General features: G+C 41.8%; 1 protein-coding gene and 1 pseudogene across 16 annotated transcripts in view; one reads left to right on the top strand and one right to left on the bottom strand.

Moving 5' to 3' along the window:
* The window catches only part of ERC1 (ELKS/RAB6-interacting/CAST family member 1), a 524,562-nt gene extending 509,535 nt beyond the window's left edge, over positions 1-15,027 (bottom strand). For 11 of the 16 annotated variants that reach the window (XM_059683941.1, XM_059683945.1, XM_059683951.1 and 8 more), the window contains exon 1: positions 14,900-15,022. The gene's annotated coding sequence lies outside the window, so the exon portion shown is untranslated. Of the gene's footprint in view, positions 1-14,483; positions 14,593-14,740; positions 14,880-14,899 lie in introns of those variants that run through there. The other 5 variants (XM_059683946.1, XM_059683950.1, XM_059683955.1 and 2 more) reach the window with 3 other exon arrangements.
* Positions 15,028-18,173: 3,146 nt separating this feature from the next.
* Positions 18,174-19,496, top strand: LOC132228084 (heterogeneous nuclear ribonucleoprotein A1-like; annotated as a pseudogene).
* The last annotated feature ends 414 nt before the right edge of the window (positions 19,497-19,910 follow it).

Raw genomic sequence — 19,910 nt, 5'->3', positions numbered from 1 at the left:
AAAATTCAACACCCATTTTTGATAAAAACTCTCAGCAAGGTGGGAGTAGAAGGATCATACCTCAACATAATAAAAGCCATATATGACAGGCCCACAGCCAGCATCATACTCAACGGACAAAAACTAACACCATTTCCCCTAAGAACAGGAACAAGACAGGGATGCCCCCTCTCACCACTCCTGTTCAACATAGTACTGGAAGTGTTAGCCATTGCAATTCGGCAAGAAGAAGAAATAAAAGGCATCCAAATTGAAAAAGAGGAAGTAAAACTGTCCTTATTTGCAGACGACATGATATTATACATACAAAACCCTAGCGATTCCATCAAAAAGCTACTAGACTTAATACATGAATTTGGCAATGTAGCAGGATACAAAATTAACCCCAAGAAATCTGAGGCATTTCTATACACCAATAGTGAACTTTCAGAAAGAGAGATTATAAAAACAATCCCGTTTACCATTGCACCGAAAAAACTAAGCTACCTAGGAATAAACTTAACTAAAGAGGTAAAAGACCTCTACTCAGAAAACTACAGGACGTTGAAAAAAGACATAGAGGAAGACATAAACAGATGGAAGAACATACCGTGTTCATGGATTGGTAGAATCAACATCATCAAAATGTCCATACTACCCAAAACAATCTATAAATTCAACGCACTTCCCATTAAAGTACCAACAGCATACTTCAGAGATCTAGAACGAACTTTCCAAAAATTCATCTGGAATAAAAAAAGACCCCGAATAGCTGCAGCAATCCTGAAAAAGAACAAAGTAGGTGGGATCTCAATACCAGATATCAAGTTGTATTACAAAGCCACTGTTCTCAAAACTGCCTGGTACTGGCACAAGAATAGGCATACAGATCAATGGAATAGAATAGAGAGCCCAGAAATCGGCCCGAACCAATATGCTCAATTAATATTTGACAAAGGAGGCAAGAACATACAATGGAGCCAAGATAGTCTCTTCAATAAATGGTGTTGGGAAAATTGGACAGATATATGCAAGAAAATGAAACTAGACCACCAACTTACACCATACACAAAAATAAACTCAAAATGGATAAAGGACTTAAATGTACGACAGGATACCATAAAAATTCTAGAAGAATCCAAAGGCAACAAAATCTCAGACATATGCCGAAGCAATTTCTTCACTGATACAGCTCCTAGGGCACTTGAAACTAAAGAAAAAATGAACAAATGGGACTACATCAAAATAAAAAGCTTCTGCACAGCAAAAGAAACCATCAACAAAACAACGAGAAAACCCACTGTGTGGGAAAACATATTTGCCAATGACATATCTGATAAGGGCCTAATCTCCAAAATTTATAGGGAACTCATACAACTTAACAAAAGAAAGATAAACAATCCAATCAAAAAATGGGCAAAGGACCTAAATAGACACCTTTCAAAAGAGGACATTCAGAAAGCCAAGAGACATATGAAAACATGCTCAAAGTCACTAATCATCCGAGAGATGCAAATCAAAACAGCAATGAGGTACCATCTCACACCTGTCAGAATGGCTATCATCAACAAATCAACAAACCACAAGTGCTGGAGAGGATGTGGAGAAAAAGGAACACTCGTGCAGTGCTGGTGGGAATGCAGACTGGTGCAGCCACTATGGAAGACAGTATGGAGTTTCCTTAAAAAACTGAAAATGGAACTCCCATTTGACCCTGTGATCCCACTTCTAGGAATATATCCCAAGAAACCAGAAACACCAATCAGAAAGGATATATGCACCCCTATGTTCATAGCAGCACAATTCACCATAGCTAAGATCTGGAAACAGCCTAAGTGCCCATCAGTAGATGAATGGATTAGAAAACTGTGGTACATCTACACGATGGAATACTATGCTGCTGTAAAAAGGAAGGAACTCTTACCATTTGCAACGTCATGGATGGAACTGGAGAGCATTATGCTAAGTGAAATAAGCCAGTCAATAAAGGAAAAATACCACATGATCTCACTCATTCGTGGACAATAGAGACCATTATAAACTTTTGACCAATAATAGATACAGAGGCAGAGCTGCCTCAAACAGATTGTCGAGCTGCAGCGGGAAGGCCGGGGAGGGTTGGGGGGCAGGAGGTAGGGGGGTAAGAGATCAACTAAAGGACTTGTATGCATGCATATAAGCATAACCAATGGACATAAGACACTGGGTGATAGGGGAGGCTAGGGGACTGTCTAGGGCGGGGGGATAAAATGGATACATATGTAATACCCTTTGTAATACTTTAAGCAATAAAAAAAAAAAAAAAAAAGAGTATATTATAGTCTAAAAAAAATTTTCCTCTAAAAAATATTAGCTGATTTTTACCTGGGACATTATCTTAAGACAACCATAAAAAAAAAATAATAATAATAATAATAATAATAATAATAATGTCAACTATAATTGAAAAAATAAATAAAAGTTAAATTTAAAAACTGATACTCAATTCAGTTACTGATAACTTTTAAGCACATCTGGAATTAGTTGGGTATGTGAATCTACTTTTTCAACAGTAAATTTTATAAAATATAAATACAAATCAATTATTTCTGAGAAAAACCTAGCATCTGAATTAAGATATGCTATAAAAGTGTACAATTGATTTCAAAGACTTAATTACTTGTATGCTTATATACATAACCCATGAACACAGACAATAGGGTGGTAAAGGCCTGGGGCAGGAGATGGGGGTGAGCTAGAAGGGGTAAAGGGGGGAAAGGGGAACATAGGCAATACTTTCAACAATAAAGATTTAATTAAAAAAAGAAAAATGAATGTAAAATTTCCCATTAGTAATTAAATATGTTTCAACCTGTTAAAATGATATTTTGGATGTTTTAGGTTAAATAAAAAACATTATAAAATTATAAAATCTAATAATTTCCTTTTACTCTATAATGTGATCATGAAATTTTTAATTACATAAGTGGCTCACATTATGTTTCTACTGGACAATACTTTCTAGAGGTTCCTGTTGCCCTCACCATAGCCATTAATAGCTCAATGAATGGCATCACCATCCTTCTAGCTCAGTGCTGTCCAATAGAACCTTCTCTGATTATGGAAGTGTTCTACATCTGATGGTGACTGGGTGATGGTAGTGGTGATTTGTCTGACTCACAGAATCCCTTGGGATATTGTGGAGCCAGAGTTCTTGGGAGACTGGAGAATACCATCTATTATTTTGACTGTTCTCTGGGGTAAAGGTAGTAGGTACAAAAAACTGCAGACCAGGCTGGCGGATGTGGTTCGGTGGTTGAGTGTCAACCTATGAACCAGGAGGTCATGGTTTGATTTCCGGTAAGGGCACATGCCTGGGTTGCAGGCTCAATCCCCAGTGAGGGGTGTGCAGGAGGCAGCTGATCAATGATTCTCTCTCATCATTGATGTTTCTCTCTCTCTCCCCCTCTCCCTTCCTCTCCGAAATCAATAAAAATATATTCTTTAAAAAACTGCAGACCAGTGTTGTGCAACAGAACTTTCTATGCCAATGGAAATGTTGTATATCTGCACTGTCCAATACAGAGGCCACTAGTCCCATCTGGCTATTGAGAATATGCAATATCGTCTACGGCCATACCACCCTGAACGCGCCCAATCTCGTCTGATCTCGGAAGCTAAGCAGGGTCGGGCCTGGTTAGTACTTGGATGGGAGAATATGCAATATCGCTAATGCAACTGAGGAATGAGTTTTAAATCTTATCTCATTTAAATTACTATAAATTTAAATAGCCATATATAGCTAGAGACTACTGTATCAGACAACACTGCTTCTAGCCTACCTTTTCCATCTCAAAGTCTGGGAGTCAACTTAGTCTCCTCCGTCTCCATCAACTGTCCTTTCCCCCATAGAAACACACACACACACACACACACACACACACACACACACACACACACACTGAATTACCCAGTCTTGTGTTCTTTAAAGCTTTCAATTCTGTATGCTTCTCTATTGCCACTGCCACTACTTTCCTTTTCAGGCTTTTCAAGGGGATAAGGCCACTTTCAAGGGGATAAGGTCACTGCCTCCTAGTTGATCCTTAGACTCAGAAGAGAGGTAAAAGCTAAAGACAGAAAAAATGAATACTCAACATACAGATGAAAAATGAAATACAGGAGATGAATCACCCACAGAAAATCAAATATTTAATGAATGGGTAGAAAAAGGTTCAACAAAGGTGCGTGAGAAAGAGACCCAGAGACCCAGGAAGAAAACCTGAAACGTAATCTGAAGACCCCAAAAGAAGTGAGAGTTTTACAAAGGAAGGAGAAATCAACTGTGTCAAAAGCTGCTATAGTAGGCTATCTTGAAAATAGCTCTGAATGATCTTTACCTCCCAGTATTCATACTCTTGTGGGATCCTCCTTCCCCCACCACTTTGTGTGTGTTAAACCTAGTAACTCCCTTCTAAGAAAGAGAATACAGCAAAAGTGATAGAATGTCACTTCCTATAGTATTAGGTTACAAAAACACTCTGCTTATTATTTCCCCTCCCAACCTCCTCCATAGAGTTCTCAACCTGGGAGAAGCAAAGTGCCATGTAGCTAGTAATCCTATGCAGAAACCCAAATGGCAAAGAGGCTGATTTCTCAAGCACACAGACAACAAGGACCTCAAACCTGACAAGAGCCACATGAGTGAGCTTCGAAGCAGACTCTCCCCAAGTCACCTTTGAGGTGACTGCAGTCCTAGTCAATTAGATTGCAGCCTTATGACTGACCCTGAATCAGACACACCTCATCTAGATGATGCCTGACCCTCAGAACTATGAAACAATAAATGTTCGCTATTTTTGTAAGTTCGGGGGTAATTGGTTGCATAGCAATAGGCAACTGTTACTAACTGCAGCAAAAGTTTTCAGTAAAACTGTGGAGACAAAAACAAGACAGAAATAGGTTGAAAGAAAATTGCAGGTGAAGAAATGGAGATGTCTAGCAAATGTAGACAATTCTTTCAAAAAGATTTGGCAGTAAAGTAGAAAACAACTTAAAGGAAGTATTAGAAAAAGTATGAAGTTGGAGAAGAGTTTTTTGTAAAGACGAGAGACTTTCTCAAGTTCAAGTGATGATAAGAAGCCAATAGGGTGGAAAAATTCACTCTCAAGGAACTTCATTATCAAGAAACTCCTCAAAAAAGACGGAACAGACATCATCCAGAACCACAGGAAGGCTGGCTGAGTGGAAATTCTACCACTAGAAGGAAAGAGAAAAGCATACCGAGACTCAGAGGAGGTGCGGTGTGGGAGTAAAATACAGAGGTACAGAGGCACATGCGGAAAGGGCTGGCGGCTGAGGACACGGTTGTCTTTTTCAATCGGGAGGGAGTCTCAAGCTCTGAGCTCCAGTTCCGGGCGAGTCTCTGGGGACCCAGACTCATATGGGAGAAACTGGACTGTCTGGCATCGGTCGGAACTTGAGGGCAGCTTTCTCTCGGAGGTGCTTGCAGCAATTGCCAGGACACTGAGAAGCAGGGCCTCTGAGGGCAGGACTGAGAGCAGCCATAACTGTTCACTCCGCCCTGTTGATCCCCTGGGACCCCGCCCCACCCAAGCCATGCAGGAGGCTTTTGCATATGAAAGGCCTGGCCCTTTGCAATCTGATAATTACCTAACAAACTGCACCTGGCCCAAGGCCCAAGGGCAACTTGCATTGAGTCACAGCTGGCTCCTGCTGGGTAGCCTCAGGCAAAGGCTAGATTAGCACCTCCTTAGAGATCCAGGAGCCAGTGTGCCCGGTGGTCAGAGTGGGACCATCAGATTGCAGCTCCTCGGATCCATAAAGGAAACACTCAGGGGGCAGACTCAGTGACCACCAGAGCCCCATTGAAGCAAGTCTTGCCCCGGAGGGGTGTCTCCAGCACAGACGTTCGCCCACTGCAGACACAACTGATTCTCACAGCCAATTGGCCTGGAGGTCAATCCCTCCCAGTGTTACCCACAACAATCAAGGCTTAACTACAACAAGACTGTGCACAAAGCCCACAAAGGGGTGCACCAAGAGTGTCTACCTCAGGTAATTGGGGAGGCTGAGCCACTGGGCCCTATAGGACACCTAGCACCGAAAGCCACTCTATCAACACAGGGAAACATAAAAAATGCGGAGACAAAGAAACAGGACACAAATGACAGAAATGGAGGAAAGCAAACTACTGAATATAGAGTTCAAAACCACACTTTTAAGGTTTTTCAAGAATTTTCTAGAAACCGCCGATAAACTTGAGACCCTCAAGAAATCTAATGAGACCCTCGAGGTTGTGATAAAGAACCAATTAGAAATTAAGCATACACTGACTGAAATAAAGAATATTATACAGACGCCCAACAGCAGACTAGATGATCGCAAGAATCAAGTCAAAGATTTGAAATATGAAGAAGCAAAAACACCCAACCGGAAAAGCAAAATGAAAAAAGAATCCAAAAATACGAAGATAGTGTAAGGAGCCTCTGGGACAGCTTCAAGCTTACCAACATCAGAATTATAGGGGTGCCAGAAGAAAAGAGAGAACAAGATATTGAAAACCTATCTGAAGAAATAATGACAGAAAACTTCCCCTACGTGGTGAAAGAAATAGACTTACAAGTCCAGGAAGCAGAGAGAACCCCAAACAAAAGGAATCCAAAGAGGACCACACCAAGACACATTATAATTAAAATGCCAAGAGCAAAAGACAAAGAGAGAATCTTAAAAGCAGCAAGAGAAAGACAGTTAGTTACCTACAAGGGAGTACCCATACGACTGTCAGCTGATTTCTCAACAGAAACTTTCCAGGCCAGAAGGGAGTGGCAATAAATATTCAAAGTGATGAATAGCAAGAACCAACAACCAAGATTACTTTACCCAGCAAAGCTATCATTCAGAACTGAAGGTCAGATAAAGAGCTTCACAGATAAGGAAAAGCTAAAGGAGTTCATCACCACCAAACCAGGATTATATGAAATGCTGAAAGGTATTCTTTAAGAAGACAAAGAAGAAGAAAAAGGTAAAGATACAAAATATGAACAACAAATACACATCTATCAACAAGTAAATCTAAAAATCAAGTGGATAAATAATCTGATGAACAGAATAAACTGGTGATTATAATAGAACTAGAGGCCCGGTGCATGAAATTTGTGCATGGGGGGTGGGGAGAGGGGCGGGTATGTGTCCCTCAGCCCGGCCTGCACCCTCTCCAATCCGGGACCCCTCAGGGGATGTCCGACTGCCGGCAGTCAAACATCCCTCTCGCAATCCAGGACCTCTAGCTCCTAACTGCTCACCTGCCTGCCTGCCTGTTCACCCCTAACCACTCTGCCTGCCAGCCTGATTGCCCCTAACCACCTCTGCCTCGGCCCCCGCCACTGTGGCTTTGTCTGAATGACATCTGGAAGATGTCCGGTCTATCTGGTCTAATTAGCATATTACCCTTTTATTAGTATAGATCAGGGGCATAGAAAGGGAGTGGACTGACTATTCTTGGGGGGGAGGGGAAGGGGTGTGGGGAATGCGGGAAGAGACTGAACAAAAATCGTGCACCTATGGATGAGAATTGGGGGGGTGAGGGCAGAGGGGGGGTGGGAAACAGTTGGAGTGGAGCTATGGGGGAAAAAGAGGAACAACTGTAATAATCTGAACAATGAAGATTTAATTTTTTTTAAAAAGGGGAAAAAAAGAAACTCCTCTAAAAGTTCTCACTACCTCTCTGCCTTAACTGAAAACTGGCTTTCCCAGGACACCTTCCAATGCAGCCCTTTCAAGTAGAGGCTATTAAGTCTCTGATATTCCACACCCAGCATTGGAAAATTAGGCTGGTACCCATCTTTCTTCCAACACCAACTCCAGACCATCATTCCTTAACCCTCATGTAAAATCCTTGTTACTCTGATTCTCATGCTATTCAGCAACAGTCTTCTACCTCTACCTCTAGTATAAGCTAATAACCACCTGGACATCTTCAGTGAAGATATGCTGGCAACTAGTTCAAATGGCCACTATCTTCTATGCCATCTTTCCTGGGTCATTTCAATACACATATGGTTGAGTCATCTAACACCAGTTCCTCAAACCCATCATCCTCAGTAAGCAACTCTCTAATCTCTGGGTATAGCCATTTACAACCAGTTGTGAAGTCACTTAGTTGTATTATTATCCGTTCATTCATTGAATATTTAGTATCTATTATTTGCTCAGGAGAGAACACATGACAGATAGTCCCTGTTCTCATGAAATCTAGGACATATTTTTCATATTTTCCACAAAGACAGGTGAAAAGATCCAGCTGAAGTCTAGATACATTACAACTACATTTCCTTTATTAATAAGTCTAGAAACCAAGTCAATCCTAGGAAACTAGAATTGCATGCTCAATCCTAGTGATCACTATTTCCCTTACCTTTTAAATAATCTATTCTAAAATATTGCTAGAGTTCAATATTAGATTCATTGATCTATAAATGTGTAATTGTGCTGCCCAACATAGTAGCCACTAGTCACAAAGCCTGTTTAAATCAATTTCAATAAAATTAAAAATTCAGTTTCTCAGTAACACTACCCATAGGTCAATAGACACATGTGACAAGTGGCTACTAAATTGAATAGTGAAGATAAAGAACATTTCTATCATCACAGAAAGTTCTATTGGAGAGTGCTGGTCTAATGTTTTTGGCATTCACCTCCTTCCTCCCAGAAAAAAACTTAAAATGATGTGTCATTTTCTAGTCTCCTGAAAACTCTCTGGTGCTCTACAATAAAAGCTTTATGAGGCACAAAAGGGTCGCAGGTTCGATTCCCAGCCAAGGGCTCATACCTGGGTTGCAGATTCCATCCACGCCCAGGTTGTGGGGGGGAACAAATCAATGTGTCTCTCTCACATCAATGTCTGTCTGTCTCTGTGGGTCTGTCTCTGTCTCTGTCTCTCTCCTTTCCTTCCTCCCGCCTCCCTCCCTCTTACTCTCTCCAAAAAACAACAACAAAAATCAATGGAAAAATTATCCTCAGGTGAGGATTTAAAAAAGAAAAGCTTTATGAGTACCACCTGCTTTATTCTTCAGAACAATCACATTCTCATTTTATAACAGAAAATTCCCATTTTTATGGATGAGAAAATTAACTGAATTTTAGACAATAAAGTACTCACTCAAAAATTTAGACAACAGCCAAAACCGGTTTGGCTCAGTGAATAGAGCGTCGGCCTGCGGACTGAGGGGTCCCAGGCTCGATTCCGGTCAAGGGCATGTACCTGGGTTGTGGGCATATCCCAAGTGGGGGTGTGCAGGAGGCAGCTGATCGATGTTTCTAACTCCCTATCTCTCTCCCTTCCTCTCTGTAAAAAATCAATAAAATATATTTTAAAAAAAAGTTTAGACAATAAAGTCTCTACAGATTGCTGTCACAGATAGGAAATGACAGCAATCCATATCGAGTTTCAGCAGATTAATAATGTAATTATTACCCTGGCCAGTATGGCTCAATTGGTTGGGTGTCATCCCTTGCACTGAAAGGTTGCCAGCTCGATTCCCAGTCAGGAAAGGATCTATCCCGGGTATGGGGTATGGTGTGCAGGAGGCAGCCGATCGAAGTCTTGCTCACATCAATGTTCTCTCTCTCCTTCTCCCTTCCTCTCTAAAATCTTTTAAAAAACTAATGTAATTATTTTGCCTTTTAGACAACACACTTTTTAACAAAAAGGGATGATACCAACACCTCATACTGGCACTTGACATTTCAAAGTACTTTTAGATGCCCTAATCTGCCCTACAGCTTTCTTGCCTTCGGGTTCTGCATATGCTGTTCCTTCTGTTTACATCCTTTTCATTTGGCCAAATTCTACTTATCCTTAAGATTTCATCTTAGATCTTCCCACAAACCAGTTTAGGGATCCATCCCATGAGCTGATGTAGAAAACTCTGTATGTCACCAACTGAAGACCACAAACTCCAGTTAACTTTTCCTCTTCTCCCACTAGTATGAAACTCCTTAAGAATAAGGAACCCTGACCCTTATTATCATGAAATCCATCTGGCTTAGCCCAGGGCTTGGAATACAAAGGGTACTTCATAAACATATGATAAATGAAGGAATAATGAAAACAAGACACTTAGATAATCAAATCATTTCACAAGTATTCACTCAACCAAGTAAAACATTATCTAATTTGACTTTTACACAAACCTAGGCTTCTATTCAATCACAGAATGTTAAAAATGAACTAAATGGCTTCATTGCAAGATGTTGGTAACAAAGTAGTTCACAAACATGCTTCCCACATAATATGCAAAACAATAAGTAAAAACCGAAGGTCAAGAGGTGACTGCTAAAGAACAGGGAGATAAAAATGTTCTAAAATTGACTGTCATGATGGTTGCACAAACAAAACTGAATTGTACACTTTAAAGAGGTGAATTATATGATATGTAAATTATCTCTCAATAAAGCTATAAAGCAAAGTTATAAAACAAAAAGTCTGCAGCTAGCCTTAAATCATGAAAACAAATAATAAGCCTACAAAAAACACTTGATAAAATACTTGTTATATTTATGCAATTTTAAAATAGTTAAATGCGATATTATTTTACAAAATTTCACTGGTTAGGAAAAACAATAAATTGGAAATAGAAATCATCTTCAGGAATAACTGGATGGAACAGGAAAGACTTACTTTTCCCTGTGTACTCACTTATACCTTCTGATTTGCAACATGTATTACCTATTTTTTAAAAAATAAGTACATATAAGATTAATAACAACAAAGTCCTTAGTGCAGTAAAAGTATATACTCCCAGGCTGCCTATTTTATTCTGAGAAGAATAAAGAATAAAATATATATGATTTTTTTAATCAATCCAGGAACATTTGTCTCATCTCACACTGAAAAGCATTTAGTCATTTCTCTAGTATAGACACTATAATCAAGCAGAATCTCTTATCCAACACTCTGACACATCTTTCAACAATGACAGTTATTCCCTCCTCCTTGAAAACTTCCTTTCCTTCCTTTCTAGTACATCACACTCCTTTGGTTTTCTAACTCAATGCCTCGTATCAATTTCCTTTGCTGCATTCCTCATTTCCCCAGAAGATATCTAGAAGATAAGACCCATGAAGGCAGGGATTTTTGTCAGCTTATTCACCACCCAGAACCATACTCAATAATAACTGTTAAATGAATAAAACAATGCCCCAAGACATACTGCAGGCATATTGAAGATCCATAGAAATAAATTATTCCACGTAGCCTATATTTTGTTTATTACATTATATTTCTCTGAAAATTGATAATTGATGTAGTAATTATTTTGATTAACCAAAATATTTCATTATCTGGTCTTTCTCCATCAATGTTTTTGATACAGTATGTGTAAAATACACATTTAATAGGCCTTATACTACTTCTAAAAGCATAAATGTAGTGTAGAAAAAGAGCTGTTGTTGCTATTAGAACCTTCATTTTTATTTTGTTTCCAGTATTAATGTTTAATTAACAGACTGACATACTTGTCTGACTTTAGTAATGGAAAAAAATAAAATAAAACACTTCAGCAGACTCAACAAAGATATCGCAGTAATGTCCAGCAAGTGGTATTTCTTGAAAAATAAAATGTAGGGGTTTTACTAGTTTGAAAGAATATATGCACACTTATGTTCATTTCAGTGTTATTTACAGTGTTATAGCCAAGATTTGGAAGCAGCCCAAGGGCCCATCAGTAGATGAGTGGATTATAAAGTTGTGGTACATTTACACAATGGAATACTACTTGGCCGTAAGAAAGGAAATCTTCCCCTTTGCAACAGCATAGATCAGTGATGGCGAAGCTTTTGAGCTCGGTGTGTCAGCATTTTGAAAAACTCTAACTTGCCCTAACCGGTTTGGCTCAGTGGATAGAGCGTCAGCCTGCGGACTCAAGGTTCCCGGGTTCGATTCCGATGAAAGGCACATACCTTGGTTGCAGGCACATCCCCAGTAGGGGGTGTGCAGGAGGCAGCTGATTGATGTTTCTCTCTCATTGATGTTTCTAACTCTCTATCCCTCTCCCTTCCTCTCTGTAAAAAATCAATAAAATATGTTTTAAAAAAAAAAAAAAGAAAAAGAAAAACTCTAACTTAACTCTGGTGCCGTGTCACATATAGAAATTTTTTGATATCTGCAACCATAGTAAAACAAAGATTTATATTTTTGATATTTATTTTATATATTTAAATGCCATTTAACAAAGAAAAATCAGCCAAAAAAATGAGTTCGCATGTCACCTCTGACACACGTGTCACAGGGTCGGCATCACTGGCATAGATGGACCTGGACAGCATTATGCTAAGTGAAATAAGCCTGTCAGAGAAAGACAAGTACCATATGATTTCACTCATGTGTGGAATCTAATGAACTAACAAACAAAATAAAAACACTCAGATAGAGAACAGACTGACAGCTGTCAGAGGAGAGAAGGGTTGTGGGACTGGGAGAAAAAGGTGAAGGGATAAAAAAAAAAAAAAATTTCATAGAGAGACAACAGTATGGTGATTACCAGAAAGAGATGGGGGTGCGGAGAGGTAGAAGAGGAATATTAGGGGATAAATGGTGATGGAAGGAGACTTCACTTGGGGTGGTGAACACACAATACAATATACAGATGATGTAGTATAGAATTAAATACCTGAAACCTATATCATTTTATTAACCAATGTCACCCCAATAAATTTCATTTTTTTCATAGTTTTTTTTTCAGGTATAAGAAAGTCTAACAAGACACAGATCACTTCTACCTTTACACTGTCACCAAATCATATGATTTCATTCCCACAAGGAGAAGAATCACATCTCACTGTCGGCCATGCGAATGTCTGTTTAGCAATATACATAAAGTTGCACCTGGAATCTTCACACTTGTCCCCATGTATATCCAATTAAATCAAAGTATAGTTTAAAACCCAAAACTAGTTATGTAAATTTTAACTTTTCCTTCTAATTAACTAACCCAAAATCAAAACTATTCATTCTACCAACTTACAATTTAATCTGTCTAAATACAGTTAATTATTTTATTTATAATTACAGTTAGACCACACCCTTTCTCTCTTGATGGTTATTATATCCTCTGTTTCCTATAAGTCTCTTCAAGCAGAAGTATTTGCTAGAAGATAATAGTCTGCTCATTAAGTAAGCATGTTAAAAAAGGCAATGATCTGCAACTACTGACACTGACATCTATATATTTCTCTCTTGGGTTACATGAAAGCATTTCTCTGGCTAGGTTCCCAAATAAATTGAGTAAGCCTGAGTAAGCCTTGGGAAAGTCTCTGCTTAAATTCCATTTCATGACGGTTTCTCTTCCTCCATAAATGAATTATTGAGAGCCATGCCTACTTCCATCCATCATATAATACATGTCCATCAAAGGACCTGTTTCTGAGCAAGAAATAGCTTACCAGGCTGATAGGTAAGGTCACTTAATACTGTAATCTTACAGGGTGCAGGAAACCATAAGAGAAGATTCTGATTTAATGTGCTTAGTTGTGAAACAATGATGTGAAGAACACGGAACACTGTTTACTCTTAGAAATATCTTCCTATGAAGTGACACATGCCCCCAATATGTTGTTATTAAAGAGCATTTTTAAAGCACTTGACTCCAGGAACAATTCTCAGAAATTGAGAGGGTTTACCGAAAAAGAAAAATTATTCCTCTTTATTTTGAAAGTGTCTAATAAAGAAATCTGCCATTGAGAAGTAAAAATAATTGTGAACACAAAATGTCTAAATGTCAAGGTCTACTGTAAAACAAGCTGTAAAGGACAGATGTGCTTAAAACACTTAAGCAGTTTTCATATAATTAGCTCCGAGGGGACTGATCAAATTGTTCATTTTATCCATCCAAAGCAGTCAACCACAACCACCTGCAACTATTTTTGTACCCAACAACGTGTCTTCCAAAGCCACCACCTGCGTCTCAGGCCTTCTCTTTAGGGGCCAGGATAGAGCTTGTAAATGAGGTGGTAAAAAGAGATCTTCCCGGCAAAGAAAAAAGCCTGGAAGGGAACACCTTTAAGGATCTAAGTGTCATGAGACCTATTTCCCTAACGCTGCTACCTGAATGAAATGGTCTTCACCCGCGATCTCACTCTTCTTGGAGAGTGTAAAACTTCAAACCCAGCCACGCTCACAACTGACCCATCCCGAGCCAACGCGGAGGAATTCTCTTCCCTCCCCGACCCCCCGACCCACTCTGCCAGGAGAGAGGGAAAAAAAGGAAAAATTACCCAAACCCTAAGCAAGAACGTGAGCCCTAGTGCCACAGCTTCTCCAGCTGCCTCAAAGGTAACATCCACAGCTCATCTTCCTTTTGAAACGCAACCGTTCATCGCCCATCTTACAATTTCCCAGAAGGAAAAAAGGAATCCTCCTCTTCTTCAACATTTTACATCCATCGCCCAAACCCACAGATCCACCCTGACCGCACCCCAACCTCCGCAGGGCTCCCCAATTCCTCTACCTCGCCCGCAACATCACGTCTCACAAACCTTCCCACCTCGGTCCTCCAAGCGCCCACCCCGCCTGCCCCGGGTTCCCGCACATCTGCCTCCGCTCCCGCCCAATCCCGGGCTTGGCTGGGTGGAGCCCGCCGGTGGGCTGGGTGAGTTAAGGTGGGCTGAGATGGGTTGGGGGTGGGGTGGGGTGGGGTGGGGTCCGCCCCTCCCCAGACTTCGCGATCCCCCAGGCGGGGACGAGAAGGGGGGGCTGAAGCCTCACCTACAGCTCCGCCCCTCCCCGGGGGGCGCGCTGACCTGCCTCGCCAGGGCCCTGAGGAAGACGCTGGGTAAGAAAAGGCAAAACGCCTCAGGGCCAGCGACAGCCGGGAAGCTCTGGGTCCCGCCCGGCTGCCGAGCTGCCCCGCGGCGGCCGTCTCACCGGCTCAGCGTTGCCGCTGTTGCTGCTGTTGCCGCCGCCCCGGCGCCGCCACCGCCGCCGCCGCCGCCTCTGCCACAGCCACAGCCACAGCGCGGCCCCGGGCGCCCGCCGACGTCACCGCCCCGCCCTGCGCGAGCCGCCTAGCCCCGCCCCCAGCCCGGCCGCCCCGCGAGCTCCGCCCTCAGCGGAGCTACCTCGCTGCCCCGCGCCCTCCGGGGGCCGCCGCTCTGCAACCTGCAGGCCTCCGGCGCCTTCCGGGGGAAGGCGAGTGAGGGGTCGGGGGCGAGGGTGACTCAGGCTCCCGCGGAGGCTCCGCGGAAGCTGAGTCACGGGCGCGGGGCGTCCACACGCACACACCCCCACGCGCGGCCCCTGCGGCCCCGGGGGCGCAGAGCCGGCGCCAGCTCGGGAGCGCGGCGGTAGGTGGGAGCGAGGAGAGGCGGCGCTTGTCTCCTCCTGCTTTCCGTAGGGAGTGGACCGGCCAGGCCCGGAGAGCGGAACGCAGCCCTCCCGACCCTTAGAGTCGCCCCACCCCTGCCGTGGCCGGGCCCGTTACTCCGCCGCCGCCGAGGGGAGTAGCTGTAAGGGTTGGCGGCGCGCTCACGGCCGCAGGGCACCCTTTGTCCGCGGAAAGCTTTCATTGACCCCACCCGTAGTTTTTACGAAATGTGGCTCCTGCGGTCGTCATAGGATCTCGGTCTGAGACGCAGCCCTGGGGAAGAACGCCGGGGTCGCGGGATACCCAGGCCGGTGTAGGTCGCTTTCCCGCGGTGGTTGTGACGGGAGAGGAGAGCGCGGGCGGAAACTGGTGTCCACAGGCGGCCCGTGCGATGTGCCAGGTACTGTGCTACGTGGTCTGTCTGAGTCCAACCCGCAGCGAGGCGAGTCTGCCGGACACTTGCACCGTATTTCACGCAACCCAGCGTTCCTGTGCGGCATCGCAGTCGCGTTTCTTTTGCTGGAGCCATGCAAAGAGGGTGACTGCGTCCACTAACTTAAAAGATGTGCCTCCAAACCAAGAATGTAAGAGTGATGTGAACTATATTTATTCCCAGCCTTCTAGTGTTTATTAAAATAATGTAAAATGCCCTTGAAAGTGGAATTTTCATTTTACCCCTACTTACTCTCCCCCACCACCATTAACCAGTTTACACTGCCTCCTAATGCGACTAACATTTTCCCGTCTCTCCTCACTATTCACATTCATTCATTCATCAAATCCTACTGGTTCATTCTGCCCAGGCTCTCTGATTGTTCCCTCCCAGGATCGTTATTGCAGCTTCTCATCCTGCGGGATAGTCGCCCCCTTCAGTACATTCAACATATGGCTACCAAATGTTAGACTGCCAAATAAGCACCCTAAAATATTTCACTTCTTGGACATCTGTCTGTTTACCCAGGAAAAGCCATCCCTTAACTGTTTTTCAAGAGAAGTGAGTTGTTATATCTTTCTAGTTTCCGTTCTGCCACTCTGCTTGTGTTACCTTGGAAAATCACTTTACTTATAGGCCCTACTTTTCTTAACTGTAAAACGGGGTGTGAACTATATGTCTAAGATCCATCATATCCCTAAAATGTGTGGATCTGGAGAGTTAAGATGCTAACCACTAAATTATACATACACAGGAATACTGTTAAGATCACAGACTCAGAATTTTGTCTTTGTTTTTTGGGGTTTTTGTTGTTTTTCTGCCATTCCACTGGTTGTTTTTATTTCCTACGCTGACCCCGGTATCTTTTTAGGATTTATTAAAGCTGGCTAACTGAGCACATGCAGTCATTGCCTCTTCTTCCTGAGACCCCATTAAAATACTTGGAATTTAAAAATCATACAAACCCATGGAAAATGGGAAGGGGCCCCAGAATTTTTTTTTATCTTGCCACACCGAAAGTAGGTTTAGTCTGACTAAACAAAATGGAAGAAATATAATGTGTAATAGGTACACATCGAGGTGCTGCAGCCAAGGAAGGGGCCTATCTGCCAGAAGTGATTTAGAGAAACTGAAATTTGGAGACAAGACAGCAAGAGTGAGAAGCAGAGCTGGAAACAGGGAAACTAAATAAAGGTTTGCATATGAAACAGCACAATAGCTAAGCATTTATCCCAGGCTAAAAATCAAGAGTTCTCATAATCTCTGGGGAGGAACCTGGGCAGCTATTTGAGCATTAATGACTAAGAGTAAAGCATTCTTCATTCTGGCACAATAGCCCATTTCCTACTCACTCAACCTAGAGTGAACTTGTGCAAGTTGGCAAGACCCTGTTAAGTTCACAACATTCCTAATAAGCATTCCAACTACCTCAAATATGAACAGACAATCAAGGATTATTAGATATTTAAAGAAAGTCTCCAACTTGAAGGAGAGAGGAAGTTAAACAGAAAATGTAACCACAGAAGAAACACAAGAACATCAGAGAAGTTAAAATAATTAGTATGCTCATAGACATGACATTTATGAAACAAGAATAGTATACTCAGATGAAGAAACAATCCAAGAATAGAAAGTAGGTTTTGAAATTAGAAATAAGAAATTGTCAAAATTATAAATTTACCTTAACTATTAAAAGATAAATTTTTAAGAAAATAAAAGGTTGAATGTAATACGTTACCCTGTGCCGATATTGTATTGCTGATAAAGTTCCTTACTTCACAGGAGCTCTATGTTCTTCTAGATAGGAATAAAAAAACACAAGTCTTAATTCTCATGTGTATAAATTTAGGTGGTTTTAGGCAAAAATAAAATATCCCAAATCTATTTTCTAATTTTTTTTGAACATGTATCTAAAAAAAAATATTTGGATATGTAATAAAATTGCATCATGATAAAAATAAAAAATAAATTTGCCCTAGCCGTTTTGCTCAACAAATAGAGTATTGGCCTGAAAACTGAAGGATCCCAGGTTTGATTTCCGTCAAGGGCACATGCCCTGGTTGTGGGCTCAATCCCCAGTAGGGGGTGTGCAGGAGGCAACCAATCAATGATTCTCATCATTGATATTTCTAGCTCTCCCTTTCTCTCTGAAACCAATAAAAATATATTTTAAAAATAAATAAAGTTTTAAAAAAGAATATAAGAGAAATAGTCAAACTAGCAGAACTAATATTATAAGAGAAAAAGAAGGAACCTGGCTGGAGAACCTGGCTAGAGAACCTGGCTAGGCTGCTGATCAACTGATCGCTGTCTCCGTGTCATTCCTTCTTCGCTGACTCCGTCCACACCTTTGGGAACCCCTGGACCTGCTGGGGTTGGACCCCGACAACTCCTTTCTGCTAAACGCCGTGGAGTAAGCATCGTTGGAATTCCCCTGTTGCAGTCATCATGTCTAAGTCTGAGTCTCCCAAGGAGCCGGAGCAGCTGCGGAAGCTCTTCATCGGAGGTTTGAGCTTTGAAACAACCGATGAGAGTCTGAGGAGCCATTTTGAGCAATGGGGAACGCTCACGGACTGTGTGGTGCTGAGAGACCCAAGCACCAAGCGCTCCAGAGGCTTTGGGTTTGTCACCTATGCCACTGTGGAGGAGGTGGATGCAGCCATGAACGCGAGGTCACACAAGGTGGACGGAAGAGTGGTGGAACCAAAGAGGGCTGTCTCCAGAGAAGATTCTCAAAGACCTGGTGCCCACTTAACTGTGAAAAAGGTATTTGTCGGTGGTATTAAAGAAGACACTGAAGAACATCACCTAAGAGATTATTTTGAACAGTATGGGAAAATAGAAGTGATTGAAATCGTGACTGACCGAGGCAGTGGCAAAAAGAGAGGCTTTGCTTTTGTAACCTTTGACGACCATGACTCCGTAGACAAGATTGTCATTCAGAAATACCATACTGTGAATGGCCACAACTGTGAAGTAAGGAAAACTCTAAGCAAGAGATGGCTTGTGCTTCCTCCAGCCAAAGAGGTCGAAGTGGTTCTGGAAACTTCGGAGGTGGTCGTGGATGTGGTTTTGGTGGAAACGACAACTTTGGTCATGGAGGAAACTTCAGTGGTCGAGGTGGCTTTGGTGGCAGCCGTGGTGGCGGTGGATATGGTGGCAGTGGGGATGCCTATAATGGATTTGGTAATGATGGAAGCAGTTTTGGAGGTGGTGGGAGCTACAATGATTTTGGCAATTACAACAATCAATCTTCAAGTTTTGGGCCTATGAGGGGAGGAAACTTCGGAGGCAGAAGCTCTGCCCTTATGGTGGTGGAGGTCAATACTTTGCCAAACCACGAAACCAAGGTGGCTATGGCTGTTCCAGCAGCAGCAGTAGCTAGGGCAGTGGCAGAAGGTTTTAATTACTGCCAGGAAACAAAGCTTAGCAGGAGAGGAGAGCCAGAGAAGTGACAGGGAAGCTACAGGTTACAACGGATTTGTGAACTCAGCCAAGCACAGTGGTGGCAGGGCCTAGCTGCTACAAAGAAGACATGTGTTAGACAATACTCATGTGTATGGGCAAAAAAACTCGAGGACTGTATTTGTGACTAATTGTATAACAGGTTATTTTAGTTTCTGTTCTGTGGAAAGTGTAAAGCATTCCAATCAAGGGTTTTAATGTAGATTTTTTATTTTGCACCCATGCTGTGGATTGCTAAATGTAATAGTCTGATCATGACACTGAATAAATGTGTCTTTAAAAAAAAAAAGAGAGAAAAAACAAAGTACAAAAAATTACCCCAAAAATAATGGAAGAAAATTTCCCAGAACTGAAAGCATCTACTAGTACAGGACACAAACAGAAAAAACAACCCTGTGAAATATTACAACTAAAGTTAAAGAGAAGATCCTAAATTTTCAAAAAGGAAAAAAGTGACCAAGATGCTTTAGAATTCTTACCAGCAACACTAGCTATGAGAAGATAATAGACAGAGACCTTCAAGTTTCTGAAGGAAATATTTCTTGAATTTCAAATTATTAGGGAAAAATTTGTTTTAACTCTTATTTATCATTAAGTAAAAGAGCAAAATTAAAAAGTTTTCAGATATTCAGGGACTCATGTAGCTAAACTCCCACATATCCTTTTTTAAAAAA

This window comes from Myotis daubentonii, chromosome 2 (assembly GCF_963259705.1).
Source record: "Myotis daubentonii chromosome 2, mMyoDau2.1, whole genome shotgun sequence".
In the NCBI taxonomy this organism is placed as follows: domain Eukaryota; kingdom Metazoa; phylum Chordata; class Mammalia; order Chiroptera; family Vespertilionidae; genus Myotis; species Myotis daubentonii.
The sequence above is the reverse complement of the archived record's forward strand: the minus strand, read 5'-3'. Positions and strand labels throughout refer to the sequence as shown.